At 41.5% G+C, this 15614-nt stretch overlaps 1 long non-coding RNA gene across 1 annotated transcript in view; it reads right to left on the bottom strand.

Annotated features, from left to right (window-relative positions):
- The window catches only part of LOC145516710 (uncharacterized), a 55097-nt gene that overhangs the window by 34758 nt on the left and 4725 nt on the right, over nt 1-15614 (bottom strand). The window contains exons 2-3 of the long non-coding RNA XR_014061691.1: nt 4089-4182; nt 3094-3223 (exon numbers count right to left, since the gene is read on the bottom strand). This is a non-coding gene — a long non-coding RNA (uncharacterized LOC145516710). The remainder of the gene's footprint in view (nt 1-3093; nt 3224-4088; nt 4183-15614) is intronic.

Genomic DNA, 15614 nt, shown 5'->3' with positions numbered 1-15614 from the left:
CGACTGAAGCGACTTAGCAGCAGCAGCAGCATCCTCATCATCAACCAATATTTGTTAAGAATCACAGTGTTATCTTGGACATGGAGAGCATTTTATTAGAGCTGCAACAAAATATTACTAATGCGTAAACACAACAGGTACAGATGTTTGGAATTCGGGGAGTCTGAAAAACTGTCGAGTCCAAAACAAGTGTCAAAGTGCCCTCTAGTGGTAAATACGGCACACTGACACAGTACCCTTTCTCCAGAGCAAAGGAAACAGGTTGTAAATGATACAGGATGATTGGATGCCCGGCTTCTTGAATCCTATTTTCTTCCAGAAACCCTGAGGTTCAGACAGGATGTGACACATGAAGATTTAAGTTAACTGGAAGAGACTTCCAGTACCCACGACCAGGAAGAAATAATGAATACCGAAAGGCAGCAGAAAACACTCATTGTACCCTAAGGATAAGCCTTCTCAGCGTTTCTTGCAGTCTGCTCAGAAAAATTGAGTTCTGGTTAGCAGTTTTTCATCCAGGAGTGACACTCTTTGATTGGTTAATAATGCATTGCTTCATTACATGTTGACTTAGAGGGAGCACCTCCCCTAAGCCATTTCTTCAGTTTGATGACAAATAACCAACTACCCAGAATGACGAAGAAATATTCCTTTCTGAATTCTTTGAGAAGTATGCTTAATTTGGGTTATTCAAGTTCTTCTGGTACAGGTAACAAGATTGTACCATTTTCATTAAACCTTAAATCCAGTACAAATGATCTAGGGTTGATTAGAAACGTTTAATATAGTAATTGAGTTCTTACCTAAAGGGCAACACAGTCTTCTGGAAATAATACTGGCCTGAAGACATGGAGATATGGACCATGGCATTGCCTCTACCACTAACGAGGTGACTGAATAAATCCTTTAACATCTCAGGGCCTCAGTTTCCCCATAAATAAATGCAAGAACTAGACTAATAATTGGTTACCTTTTTCAGCTCTAAAATAATCAAATTTCTAAAAATCATTTGGCAGGTGATATATTGAAGTATTGGAGTTTCCCCAGTGGCTCAGATGGTAAAGAATCTGCCTGCAATGCAGGAGACACTGGTTCTATCCCAGGGTTGGGAAGATCCCCTGGAGGAGGGCATGACAACCCACTCCAGTAGTCTTGCCTGGAGAATTCCGTAGACAGAGGAGCTTGGTGATCAGGCTACAGTCTATAAAGTCGCAAAGACGGACACGACTGAAGCGACTGAAGCTACTGAGCAAGTACTCATGCATTTTGAAGTACTGTGTTTGTCTTTTGTGTGTGTTTTTCCTTCACTGATTCCAGGAACCCTCTCCCAGCCTGCTCCTCAGCAGAAACCAAGACTCAAAGAAGCAGCTGAACTAAGAGGGAGACAAAGAGTAGGATGCCAGCCTAGAGAGACAGCTTTCCTCTTCCTGAACCTAGAAAACACAGGGGCTGGGGAAAGGGGAAGGAAGAGAGACCGTGATGAGTTACTCAAGTGAGAACAAAAGGCCAGGACGGGTGGAGCTAGGAGACAGGAAAGAAGAGCTGAAACTTTTCAGTGTTAGGGTCAGGACCCAGCAGGAAGGGACTCAGAAGGATCAGCCTCCTGTGTGTGAACCTACAGACTTACTACCCACAGAGAACCCCATCCTGGACTCGGCTGTCATTCCTGAACAGAGGTGGGGTGCGGATGCTGCATGTGGGGTCACGGCATAAAGGTCCTTCACCCCTCCCCCAACTGCAGAAATGCTGAAGAGGACAAGTTGGGCACATGTCCACGAGAGGGACCCAAATCCACTGCCACTGACCCAAGACAGAGCCCACAGGTCTGTGCAGGTGTCCTTGGCAATGCCAATAATGGACAGGGAGATGTGTGCACATCAGTTTTTACCAATCTGTCCTGTTTTAGAGGAGTTTTCTATTTCCTTTTTAAAATGGGAAGCAGCTTTGGCTATAGAGTTGATTTCCTCTCTCAATTGAATGAATTGTCCCGCAAGAAACTAAGGCTTTGGTGATCTCTGATAACACTTTTCGATGTGAAATAGAAATATTCTAGGTCCTCTCAAAGCTCAGGTTGTTATATGTTGGGCCTTAAAATAGGCTTATTCATACCAGAATTTTACTGTATGAGATATTACTTAAGATGGGTCGCTCACCACGTGAAATGTGGAATTCTTTCTATCATATGGCAGAGTTGTGTGTGGTCGGGTTTATGTATTAACTTTCTGTATGAAGTTGTCGGTCAGAGATGGAGCACATGCCCCAAATTACTTTAAACAGTAATATAAATGTACTAAAGAATGGGCTTCCTAGGTGGCTCAGTGGTAAAGAACCCACCTGCCAATAAGGGAGACATGGATTCGATCCCTGGGTTGGGAATATCCTTTGGAGAAGAAAATGGCAACTCACTCCAGTATTCTTGCCTGGGAAATCCCATGGACAGAGGAGCCTGGTGGGCTACATTCCATGGGGTTGTAAAGAGTCGGACACGACTCAGCGACTAAACGACACCAACAACATAACAACTGAAAAAATACATTCCATCAATACACTAGGTACCACAAACAAAAATTACAGGTGGCCTTGAATTTGATTAGAAACAGAGAAAACAATGTACCAACAAAAAAGATAAAAAAGGAAGAGTTTGGTTCATTCCTAAAGAGAAAGTAAATAGGTATATTTGTATGTGTTTGCATTTTTCAAGGAAGACTTCTTAGGATGCAGGATTTTCATTTGATGCCATTTTTATTTTTAAAAAGAGGTTGAAAGAAGGCAGAGAGATCAATAAAACCCTCTTGGCTGGAAAAGAGGAGCTATTTCCAGGGCAACAAGAGAGGATGAAATGTTATGGATTTGAAGGAAACAGTATTTGACTAATGCAAAGAAAGAGGTGAGAGAAAACAGAGACCAGATACTGGGCCAAATGGAGACTAAGAGACCAGTGACTCAAGTCTCTGCCGCTTCTCTGTTTAATGCCCCAAACTGCCCTTCCCCAGCTCCCCGCGCCCAGCTCCCCTCCCAGCTCACAGGCCTGTCAGGCTTCCATGTCTCCTCTCCCTCCCCGGAAACTTATCTACAGGAAGAGACCAGACACACTGGAACTCTCATCGGCTTCTTGCAGAGGCTGCGGGACTTCAACGTGAAGTAACATCTCCTGCTAGAGTTTCTTCAAGGGTGGCAAACATGTCTCAGGAGCTGGGGTGGCAACATCCAAGACTGGGGAAGACTGAAATGTATGTGAAAGTCTATGGTCAGCCATTTATTTATTCCAATTTATTTTTAAAAATGTTATTGAAATATAGTTGATTGACAACGTAGTGTTAGTTTCAGGTGTACAGCCAAGTGATTCCTATATATATATATAGGATGTATATATATATATATATATATATGTACGTATATATATATATATATTCTTTTTTTATATTCTCTTCCATTATAGGTTATTATAAGATATTGAGTATAGTCCCTGTGCTCTACATATACAGTAGGTCTTTGATGGTTATCTATTATATATATATAGTAGTATGTATATTTTAATTCCAAATTCCTAATTTATCCCTCCCCTCCTCCCCTTTGGTAACCATAAGTTTGTTTTCTATGTTTTTGAGTCTATTTCTGTTTTGTAAAGAAGTCCATTTGTGTCATTTTTTTAGAAACCACATTTGTCTTTGTCTGGCTTACTTAGTATGATAATCTCTTGGTCCATCCATTTTGCTGCAAATGGCATTATTTCATTATTTTTTATAGCTGAGTAGTAGTCCATTGTACATAAGTATACCACATCTTCTGTATCCATTCATCTGTTGATGGACACTTAGGTTGCAACATATGTTTAACATGTATACACAAGTCTTTAACATGTACACACAAGTCCACATTACTCATTAATTAGTCTGAGTTTATTTCTACATAAAATAATATTAAAAATAACATATTATTACAGCTACTGTTTATTAAATTATATGTTCCAAGCACAGTGATAAAGAATATATATACATTATCTTACTTAATTCTTTCATTGGACTGGTTATCAGTATTATCTGAGTGTTTACATAAGCAAACAGGCTCAGAACAGATGAAAAACTTACCCAGGAACAGTTGACAAGTGGTGATGCTGGGTTTCAAACCTAGATCCTGTCAGCAGAGCGGCCTTGAAAGCTGGGATTCATCAATCAGGTAAAGCTGTGAGAGAAATCCAAACGTCAGCTCACTACCATTGGTAATATCTGTAAGAATGGCATGACCTTAAGAGGCAGGAAGTTTATAAAAACATTTCAGGATTCCATCAAGTTCAAAGATTTTAAAAGTTGGCCAGAATAGAGATCATATGTTAGACAACAAAACGTGTTGAAAAGGTCTCATTTGCCAAAGCTGACATGATTTAAGCTTCAAAAAGAAAATAATGACTGTGCTCTCTGATATACATTAAATTTGGAAAGCCATGGGGTCCAGAGTGAGACGCAAAAAGTGAGAATTAACAGGAGTTAAAACATTTGTATAAGCAGGTGAATAGACGCATTTTTATTGAGCCTTGTTGCTGCTATTGGCTCATTTATTAAATCAATGAATACAGAATGTGGAAAATTGAACATTAAAAAGCATCATCTGGCTGATAGAGAATATCAGTTAGTCAGCTCCATAAGTAATAACTTCCAGTGAGTGAAAAACACCTAAAAATACAGAACTTAATTGCTAATGTTTCAATGTCTGAAAGGGTTATATCATCTCATTTTTAAATATGAAAGAATAGAAGGTTCTGTGAGGTCTGGAGATCTTTAAACCTGGTAGGGTCCCATCACGTTCAAGGTCTCCAGGGTCACAGGAGAAAAAAAAAAGAAAGAAAGTTCACTTATCTAAAAGTTTACCAGTGAGGTGGAGCTGGGGCCTCCTGCCTACTCCTCAAAAGAATTAGGTCAGGTGCATAATTTAAAGCCAAGAAAGGGGGTGAGTGACCACTGCTCTCTTGTTACGGAATCACATAGGAATAGCAAGAGCCATGCCCATTTCGTCAGGGTCCCAGATAAGAATCCGGGACCTTCAGCTGTATGTCTCACAGTACGGAACTTGGGTTAACTGGTAGCGTAACCATCTTCCTTAAACAAATAAGTGTTTTTCAACCTGGGGAGATTCAGGGTTAAATACAGAAATGCTTAAGAGAATCAGAACACTAGTGTCAACACCCGTATGTTAAGAAGGTGTCTGCATATTTGGTATTTTGCCTTTTGACTATAATTTGAAATGTGTGTTTGTGCAACTGATTTCAACATGTGGTTTTAAGGTGAAATCTTCCAAAGTCATTCTCAGTATTGAAACAGATAAGATAACTTCATTGTTGTTGTTTATTCCCTAAGTTGTGTCTGACTCTTTTGCCACCCCAGGGATTGTGGCCCAGACTTCCCTGGTGGCTCAGATAGTAAAGAATCACCTGCAATGCAGGGTACAAGGGCTCGATCCCTGGGTCGGGAAGATCCCCTGGAGAAGGGAACAGCCACCCACTCCAGGATTCGTGCCTGGGGAATTCCATGGACAGAAGAACCTGGCAGACTACAGTCCATGGGGTTGAAAAGAGCTGGATATGACTGAGTGACCAAGCACGCAAGCACCTTTGGCACACGCGGACTATAGCCCACCAGGCTCCTTCTGTCCATGGGATTTTCTGGGCAAGGTAACTTTAGGTTTACTTTAGTTAAAGGATTTGTATTAATAACAATTCCTTAGTGTTCAGGAAAGTTGTGTATGGAAATCAGGTCACTGATGACTTAAGAGGGAAAAGCTTGGGTTGATGCAGCTGCTAAAGGCACTTCCCCCACAAAGCATCAGCCCTTCACCTTGGCACCTTTGTCATTTCCTGATCCAGTGCCTACCTCCAGGTCCTAGAAGGCTGCCTGTGCGTCAGCGGGCTGCTTCCTCCATGTGGTCATAAATTCATAACTATGACCAAATGGATTTTCCACGATCCCATGTCCTCCTCCCTGTCCAAGACAATGCATAACACTCAGCAGCATGTTTGGGCACAGAGAGAACAAGGAAACAGATTAAAAACACTTGTTTGCATCTGATTTTTCCAGTTATTAACTTATCATGTGCTTTGGCCTATTTGTGCCCAGTGTCATTCAGGGAACCCAGTCCCACCTGGCATAGCACCCAACTGTGACGTTATCATACCCGCCCACCCAACCTGGCAACTGACTCTTTTAAACTTCCTTGGTCAATGCAATATTCCCATGTGTTAGTTGTAATACAACACTTCAGTCTGCATGGCCCGAGGCTCTCCCCTGCAGGAAGACAATGCTATTATTACAGCAAAAAATTGCTCCAGAAATAGTCTCACTAGGCAATTTCCTTGCTAGGGAATTTCTCTTAACATAGGCTCAGCCCAAGGTTCTCATTCTAAATAGACAGGTTTTCCAACATGCATGCAAATGTCAACCATGTAACCTGTACCACCCTCAGAGCCCTGGCAAGAAGGAAGGAAAAAACTAAAACCTGAAAGCAAAGGTTAAATAAATTTGTTTTCAGTCACCCTTCCAGTGATCCTGTTGAACAGGGAGCCACAATTCAACTGCCCAAATGACTCAAAATGCATGCAGATAACATGAAAGGAGCCACGGTCCACTGGTCCCTCTAGCACTTGGAGGACACCCTGCAGTCACGACCGTAGGTCACTTGTCCTCCAGGGATTTTAAAGAGCGCTGTGGGTGCCCTGGCACGGCTACTCCTGCCAGAAGCTAATGTGAGTTACGATTCTTATCATCTTCACTTCACAATGTGCTCCTGGGGCCAGGGTGAGGCCAGCAAGCCACCTCCAGTGCAGACGTGAAGGAGGCTCTTGGGCTCAGGGCCCTGTGTGCTGACCCCCTCCTCCTTCCCCGCTCCTCTCCATGTGTGTTGTCTTCAAGACTCTCTGTATTCGTTTGCTAGGGTTGCTGTGGCAAAGTGCCACAAACAGGGTGGCTAAACACAGCAGGAATGTATTCTCTCACAGTGCTGGAGGCTGGTGCTAAGTTGCTTCAGTCACGTCCAACTCTTCACAACTCTCTGGACTATAGCCTTCCAGGCTCCTCTGTCCATGGGATTCTCCAGGCAAGACTACTGGAGTGAGTTGCCTTGGCCTCCTCCAGTGTCTCAAGCGTCACTTCTCGTGTCTGAAGACAGTCATCAGCGCTCAGCATTCTTGGGCTTGGAGATGTATCACTCCAGTCTCTGCAGCCATCCTCACCCTGCATTTTCCCTGTCTCTCTCTTCTTCTAAGTTCACCAACTCCACTGGATTAGGGCCTGATGACCTTAGTTTAACCTGATTATATCAGCAATGATCCTATATCCAAGGGAAAAAAGGTCAGAGTCATAAATTCTGGGAGTTGGGACTTCAACATATCTTTCAGGAGGATCTTCGTTCCTGACCCAGGGATCAAGCCTGTGCCCTCTCCATTGGAAGTGGAGAGTCTTAACCACTGGACCACCAGGGAAGTCCTTTGTTTGCTGACTTTTTGATGATGGCCATTCTGACTGATGTGAGGTGGTATTTCATTGTAGTTTTGATTTACATGTCTCTAATAATTAGCAATGTTGAGCATCTTTTCCTGTGCCTGTTGGCCATCTATATGTCTTCTTTGGAGAACTGTCCAGACCGGTGGTTTTAATAAAAAGTACATCTCAATGGTATTTTACTTTTGATGCTTAATAATTACTTATATACATAATTTATTTAGGTAGTTTTGATCAGTGGTGTCAAATAAAGGTTATAACTCAACCCATAAGAAAACATGGGTGATTAGATCATTACAATCACAGGAAATAATAAAATATAATATTTGGTGGCAGATATAGATTTTTCTAATGGAGAAGCATAATGGGGTGATCGAGAGAAGCCTTTTATCCCAATTCAATTCATTTCATGAAGCTTGAAATGGGTAATACTAGGAATAAATTCCTGTGGGGAACATGGAATGGAAATAGGAAGACAAGGACAAAAAAGAACCATATGAATTTTCAACTCTAAAAGCAGAGTTTTTTCATGCATTTTGCAAGTGAATAACGATAAACCCTAAGTAGTTCTAGTGTTGTTTTCATTCGATATGTTTTAAAATAATATAACATTTACACTTGAAATAAACTAGGAGTTACATCTTTTTCAACTAAACTTACAATGAAAAGTTTTAGATTTCAATTAAAAATATGGAAGAGATGGACTTCTCTGGTGGTCTAGTCGCTAAGAATCTGAGCTCCCAGTATGGGGTGGGAGCGGGGGGGCCAGGTTCAATCTCTGGTCGGGGGATTAGATACCACATGCCACAACTAAAGATTTCACGTGCTGCAATGAAGATTGAAGATCCCACAAGCTGCAAATAAGACCTGGCCCAGCCAAATAGATAAATATTTAAAACATATGAAAGAGAATAGTTTTGGAGGCACACTTGCGAAAAAAAAATTGAAGGCGACAATCCATATCTATCCAGGGCAGGGGGTCTAAACCTCAGCACTACTGAAATTTTAGGTCAGGTAATTCTTTGTGATGGGGGCTGTCCTATACATTGCAGAGTATTAAGCAGCACCCTGGGCCTCTACCTACTAGATGTCACTAGCATCCCACCTTCCCAGCTGTGACAACTACAAAGGTCTCTAGACGCTGCCGAATATCCCCCAGGAAAGCAAAACTGTTCCCACAAGAGAACCACTTGACTGTGGATAAATGCTCTTCTGTCTTCCCATTTCCACTCTCTTCAAAAGCATTGAAAAGTGAAAGTGAAAGTCGCTCAGTCGTGTCTGATTCTTTGCGATCCCATGGACTATACAGTCCATGGAATTCTTCAGGCCAGAATACTGGAGTGGGTAGCCTTTCCCTTCCCCAGGGGATCTTCCCAACCCAGGGATTGAACCCAGGTCTCCTGTATTGCAGGCGGATTCTTTACCAGCTGTTGTCCAAAAACACTGACAGTGACCCTAGAATCCCCTCAACCTTATTTCCATTCTTGTCCAGGCTTAAGAGAAGTGGCCAAGAAATGACAACTTATACCAGGACCAGTAACTTATTTATATTTCCTGCCTGCCCCTGCCACACACATGTATGTGTGACCCCTGATATAAATTGAAATCATTTGGATGAAGAATGAGAAACTTGAGTTAGCATTGCTCTGGGCTGTTCCATGCCAAACTACATTATGTCCAATATTACGTTAGCTACATGAACACACACAACAATACTCAATAATCCAATACGTCCAGGAGAAGAGAGATTCTGATTTTTTGGAGATCTTACTGATTCTTGAAAATTGGATCTTTTTAGCTCTTGAGGAGTAATAGGTAGGGGAAAAGAGATTTTATGAATCAGTAGAAGCAAAATAAAGGCAACTCAGCTCAGGAAGAAAATGGGCTAAGGGTCAACAGCCAAGTAAAAGAAAAGAGTGGCCGTCACCTTGTTTTGTACATTCTGCACGTACACCAGCCTGAAGCTGAGAGCCGAGGTCTTCATCCATTATCACAGGAGTAGGGAACATCGTGGTCCCATTAAACGTCTGCAGAAGCCAGGTGCTGTGTGGATAGTTAGCTTTTTTTGGTCTGAGTGTGGGGTTGTTTTTCTTGCCACCCTATTTAACAACTGCAGCCCTGCAAGGACAAGAAAAACACAGGGAGGAAAATCAACTCTTGGTTTTGGAAAGTCCAGAGACCCTAATTATTTAGATACCCAAAGGGTTATGGGAAGAGCCAGAAGAATAGATTTGATTTGAGTTTACCCCTCTGGTACTGGAAGAAACAAAATTCTGCTGCTTAGGGTGCCCAGAATAGTTCAGTGCTTGGTTTCTTACTGCTCTCTGTTCTCAAAGAGGACCCCTTCCCTTTAAAAAGTATAATGGGTCTCCTATGGTGGTCCAGTGGTGAAAACTCAGTGCGGGTTCAATTCCTGGTCAGGGAGTTGAGATCCCAAGTGTCGCTTGGCATGACCAAAAAAAAAAGATAAAAATTATAATAAATCAAAAGCATGATGGGGAAAGAGGAAAGAGTGCTGAAATGCTCCCCTTAGCTTGCTCTCTCTCTGTTTTTTTTTCTACAAATTTTCATAACTTCAAGGAAATTAAAAAATTCCCTGGACAGCAAGGCGATCAAACCAGTCAATCCTAAAGGAAATCAACCCTGAATATTCATCGGAAGGACTGATGCTGAAGCTGAAGCTCCAATATTTTGGCCACCTAATGCGAAGAACTGACTTATTGGAAAAGACCCTGATGCTTGGAAAGATTGAGAACAGGAGGAGAAGGGGGCAACAGAGGATGAGATGGTTGGATGGCATCATCAACTCAACGGACATGAGCTTGAGCAAACTCCGGGAGATGGTGAAGGACAGGAAAGCCTGGCACGAGGCTTCCATGGCGTCCATGGAGGTGCAAAAAGTTGGACACGACTGAGTGTCTAAACAACAACAAAAGGGGAAAAAAAAAAGCAAATTAGTTATCAGCTTCTCAGCTGTAGGAGAAGCTTAATTCTTCCTACTGGTGTCCCAGGCCACCTAGTCCTGGAGGCAAGAATGTAGCCATCTTGGTAGCTAGCTGATAGCAGATGTTAGAAATTAGGTGATTTTCTCCTTTTATCAAAGCTGGCAAGAACACTAAACAACGTTTTAAAAATGAGGAGAGCCTGGGTATTCGCCTAGGACATAGCATTGAAAAAAACTGAGCTAAAACAATCATCCAGTCTCCATTCAACTCAGCTGAAAGTCCTCACCAAGAGACTTAACAGCACCTTTTATTTGAAGAGATCCTAAAATATTTTACACGGTGTACCAAAGATGTGTCACATACTTGTGTTACATACTTGGAACCTTTGTCATTCTGTTTGCTCTCCCTCCAAGGCACGGTTCTGCCTAAAATAGCTCTCTGGTGCTCCTGGGTCCTGTTACAAACCCCAGAGACACATTCTAGAAGTAGAAATCAAATTAGATGGCCTTTTGTTTAAAGTTTCTTAGCAGTATTGCAGAAGGTGCCCTGTGAATTCAATGAATCAGTAGATGTGGAATGAGATTGTCATTATCATCACAAACGCGTAGCTAATGAGGACAGAGGCCATGGGAGAGGAGGAAAGTTGGACACTTTTATTTAAGCCCAACTTCTTATAGTAATGGTCAATGAGACAGAGAAAAGCAAATCTCCTCTGAGAAGATCCTAAGGTCTGCAACACCGAACTAAAAAAATCTCAAACCAAACATGATGCCGAAAGGTCACTGATTGACAGCTGGCTTTTGTATCACAAAACCCTCAGTGAAATCCTCAAGGTGATGAAGCAGAATAACCCTAATCAGCTGAGTAATAACAGTAAAAGCCAGGGTGTATTTTTTTTTACAGCAATAATTAACAGGTGTGAAGTCATTCGAACATTGCAAATAAATGTCTGCAAAGGTCAGGCAAGCAAAATAAAAACATAAATCAGACCGGGGGTAATATGGTGGAAATCGGTGGGATCTGCTCTGAGTCAGAAAATGTATCATCTGCTAACAGCATGCACTTTCAATTGAAAGAAAGAAAATAAATACAAGCAAAACAAAAAAACAAAAACACTGTGCTAGTTAAACTAGACAGGTGAAGTTTAGATGAGACAACAAGTTTGCAAGCCCTGTAAACAGCACTGGCTCTTTCTTAGTCACTAGTTTCTACCTTAGTCCCTGGATGAAATCTTTGAGGATAGGTTGAGAATTTGTCATATTTATGCAAACAGCTTAGTGATTCAAGAAATATTTGTTGAGTTATATAACATAATCTTTTACCCACAGAATTGCTTCCCTTGAATTATTGCTGTGAGTTTACCTACACAGGCAAATGTCATAAGAAAAAAATCATAGGAAATTCTCACATTTCCATCACACAATGTTCTCTTAACAGAGACCCATGAGAAAAATGCCTTTTAAATCTCAGTTCAGGAACAGGAAGAATCTGGGACTTTGTTTTCATATTTATGGACATTGAATACTGTAGCCACATTTTGATCCTAGAAATCTGAATGCCATATTTGGAGGCCTTTTTTTAGCTTTAGGACCATGTAATGCATTTCTATGTGATGAATTTACACTGGCTGTTCTTATTCTCCTAATACAATTTTCCTCTTTCCTTAATACCCTGATCTATATATCCTTTTGAGTAGATATTTTTTGTTTTTGGTGTACCATTTCAAATCCATTGAGAATTGAGTATATATTAATTGAGTTCCAGCTGGAATTTGGAAAACCTACACAGACCATTTCTCAGTAAATGGTTTTAGGGTTGGGATCATGTTTTTCCATAACCTCAAAAGACATTGCTTTAGAAGTACTGAATTAAGGTAAAATATGGTGGGGTGGGGGGAATGAAATTTTTATATCAACAAAAAAAACCTTATACTTACAAAAAACACAAAACATGATTTACTGCATTTACATTTTGGTGACTTTTTACTGTGGTAAAAATACACATAACATAAAATTTACCATTTTAACCATGTTAAAATGTACAATTTGGCAACATTATGAACATTTATAATGTCATGCAACCATCACTACTATCTCCAGGAAATTTTCATCACCCAAGCAGGAATTCTGTATGTACCTATCAAACCCTAATTCCCCCCCTCCCAGCCCCTCTTAATCTCTATTCTACTTTCTGTGTCTGTGAGTTTGTGTACTCTAGATTCCTCCTATAAGTGGAATCTTACAATATTTTTCCTTTTGAGACAGGCTTATTTCACTTAGCATAATATATTCAAGGTTCATTTATGTTAAAGAATGTATCAGAATTTCATTCTTTTTTAAAGGTTGGATACTATTTCATTGTATGAATATACCACATTTTGTTTATTCACTCATCCATGGACAAGTTACTTGTTTCCATATTTGGCTACTGTGAATAATGCTACTATGAACACTGATGTTCAAGTGTCTGTTTGAGTCCCTACTTTCAGTGCTTGGGGTCTATACCCAAAGCTGGAATTGCTGGATCATATGGTAATTCTGTGTTTAGCTTTTTGAGGAACTGCCCAATTGTTTTCCACTGCAACCTCACTATTTTACATTCCCACCAGCAAGAACTAAGTGTTCCAATTTCTCTACATCTTTGCCAACACTTCATATTTTTAAAATAATATCCATCCTAGTAGATGGGAAGTAATGTCTCCAAGATGTATTTTTAATTAATGAAGTCTCTCTATCCAATTCAACAAAGATTTTTGTTTTTCTATAGGTAAGACTGTTTGCCTAGGGGAAGTCTGAAGTCAGGCAGATCCTAGTTTGAACAGCTCTATTTTACTTTGTTTCTTCAACTGTTAAATGGGAATAAAAACTGACTGTATTTCATATCTTTGTTTCCATAATCCAAGGAGACAACGCACCTCAAGGGTTTAGCATAAGGGCGGGTGGAGAGTAATCACTCGAGAAATGGAAAGGACCCGTGTGACTTTCCTTCAAATGTGTCTGACAAATGAAGCTGGCCCAGTCACTGTTAATCCATAAACCTTAGTGCTTTTTAAAAATAATTTTATTTATTTGTTTATTTTTGGATGTGTCAGATCTTTGTCACTGCAGTGGGCTTTCTCTAGTTGCAGCAGGGGCTGCTCTTTTTGTGGTGTGCAGGCTTCTCATTGCAGTGCCTTCTCTTATTGATGAGCACAGGCTCTAGGGCATGCGGGCTTCAGTAGTTGCAGCTTCCAGGCTCTAGAGCACAAGCTCAGTAGTTGTGGCAGTATGCAGGATCTTCCCAGACCAGGGATTGAACCTGTGTCTCCTGTATTGGCAGGTAGATTCTTTGCCACCGAGCCATGAGGGAAACCCTAAACTTTAGTGATTGAGTGACCATTGTCAAGTTCTAATTGCTGGTTAATGATGGACTAGGTCAGACAGATCAACCCTCCCTCTAAAAATAGTGAAAAATATCAGACTTCACAACAACTTGAAGCCTGTTCAGCATCGTAGAATTGAACACGCTGGGAAGATCACGGGCCATTGTTTGGCCAGACATCAGTATCTGGAGAGGTAAACACATTATTGGAACATCTGCTGACACCCCTCACCTCTGCTGCTGCTGCTGCTAAGTCACTTCAGTCGTGTCCAACTCTGTGTGACCCCATAGACGGCAGCCCACCAGGCTCCGCCGTCCCTGGGATTCTCCAGGCAAGAACACTGGAGTGGGTTGCCATTTCCTTCTCCAGTGCATGAAAGTGAAAAGTGAAAGTGAAGTCGCTCATCGTGTCCAACTCTTCGCAGCCCCATGGACTGCAGCCTACCAGGCTCCCCCATCCATGGGATTTTCCAGGCAAGAGTACTGGAGTGGGGTGCCATTGCCTTCTCCTCCTCACATCTACTTCGGCTCATTATCTGTGTCAGGGGAAAGTGAACTGTCAGAGCTCAGGTCTCATGAAGGGAAGAGGGTCTGATAGAAGACCCTGCCCACACTAAATGGGGACCCCAAAGGGCTAAATCTTCAGTGTTAGGATGAAGGCGATCTACATTCAGCTGCCAGCTTCTCCCCATTGGCCAGCTGAGTGTAAAGAGGGCTGTTTGACTGTTGAGCAGAATAGAAGAAACAACAAAGGAAAAGGGGGAAATGCCTGAGCCATTATAGCTTCAGTACAGCACTGCCTCCATTAAGGGATGTACAGGTAGGTTTACAACTGACTTCTTCACAGCAATAATGGACACCTAAAGGCACTTCTCAGAGAAAGATTATCAGTGTGCTGATGAAAGTAACTAACAATCTAGAATTCTACACCTGGGAAAAATATTATTCAAAAATGAGGACAAAATAAAGACATGTTCAGATAAACAAAAACTGAGAGTTCATCACAAGGAAAACCTCACTAAAAAAAAAATCCTACAGAATATTCTTCAAAATTAGACAGCCATCCCAGCTAGCTGACCTGAGATCAAAAAGATTAAAGTGGTAAAGTGTGGGTGAAACTAATTAGTGATTTAAAAGTAGCAACAGCAATGACATTATCTACTGGAGTAAAAATTAGTCAATATTAATAACAAGAAGACTCAAAATATCATGCAAAAAATAGATGTAAGTAGGGAATGTGACAAATGGACTTGGAGTGTTCTGCAATCTTTGTACTATTTGGGGACAGGGGTAAAAATTTTAACAATTTAAGAACTTAATAAGCCAAGTAAGTGTTAGTCGCTCAGTCGTGCCCAACTTTGTGACCCCATGGACTGCAGCCCACCAGGCTCCTGTGTCCATGAGATTTTCCAGGCAAGGATACTGGAGTGGGTTGCCATTTCCTTCCCCAGGGGATCTTCCTACCCCACCAACCTTGGGATCAAACCTGGGTCTCCTGTACTACAGGCAGATTCTTTACTGATTGAGCTACAAGGGAAGCCCTAATAAGCCAAACACACACGTTATTCAGTTCAGTTCAGTTCAGTCACTCAGTTATGTCCGACTTTTTGCGACCCCATGGACTGCAACATGCCAGGCTTCCCTGTCTATCACCACCTCCCGGAGCTTGCTCAAACTCATGTCCATCGAGTCGGTGATGCCATCCAACCATCTCATCCTCTGTCGTCCCCTTATCCTCCTGCCTTCAATCTTTCCCAGCATCAGGGTCTTTTCCAATGAGTCAGTTCTTCACATCAGGTGGCCAAGTATTGGAGTTTCAGCT

Source organism: Giraffa tippelskirchi, chromosome 8, assembly GCF_054371585.1.
Source record: "Giraffa tippelskirchi isolate mGirTip1 chromosome 8, T2T-mGirTip1v1.2.pri, whole genome shotgun sequence".
Taxonomy (NCBI): Eukaryota; Metazoa; Chordata; class Mammalia; order Artiodactyla; family Giraffidae; genus Giraffa; species Giraffa tippelskirchi.
The sequence above is the reverse complement of the archived record's forward strand: the minus strand, read 5'-3'. Positions and strand labels throughout refer to the sequence as shown.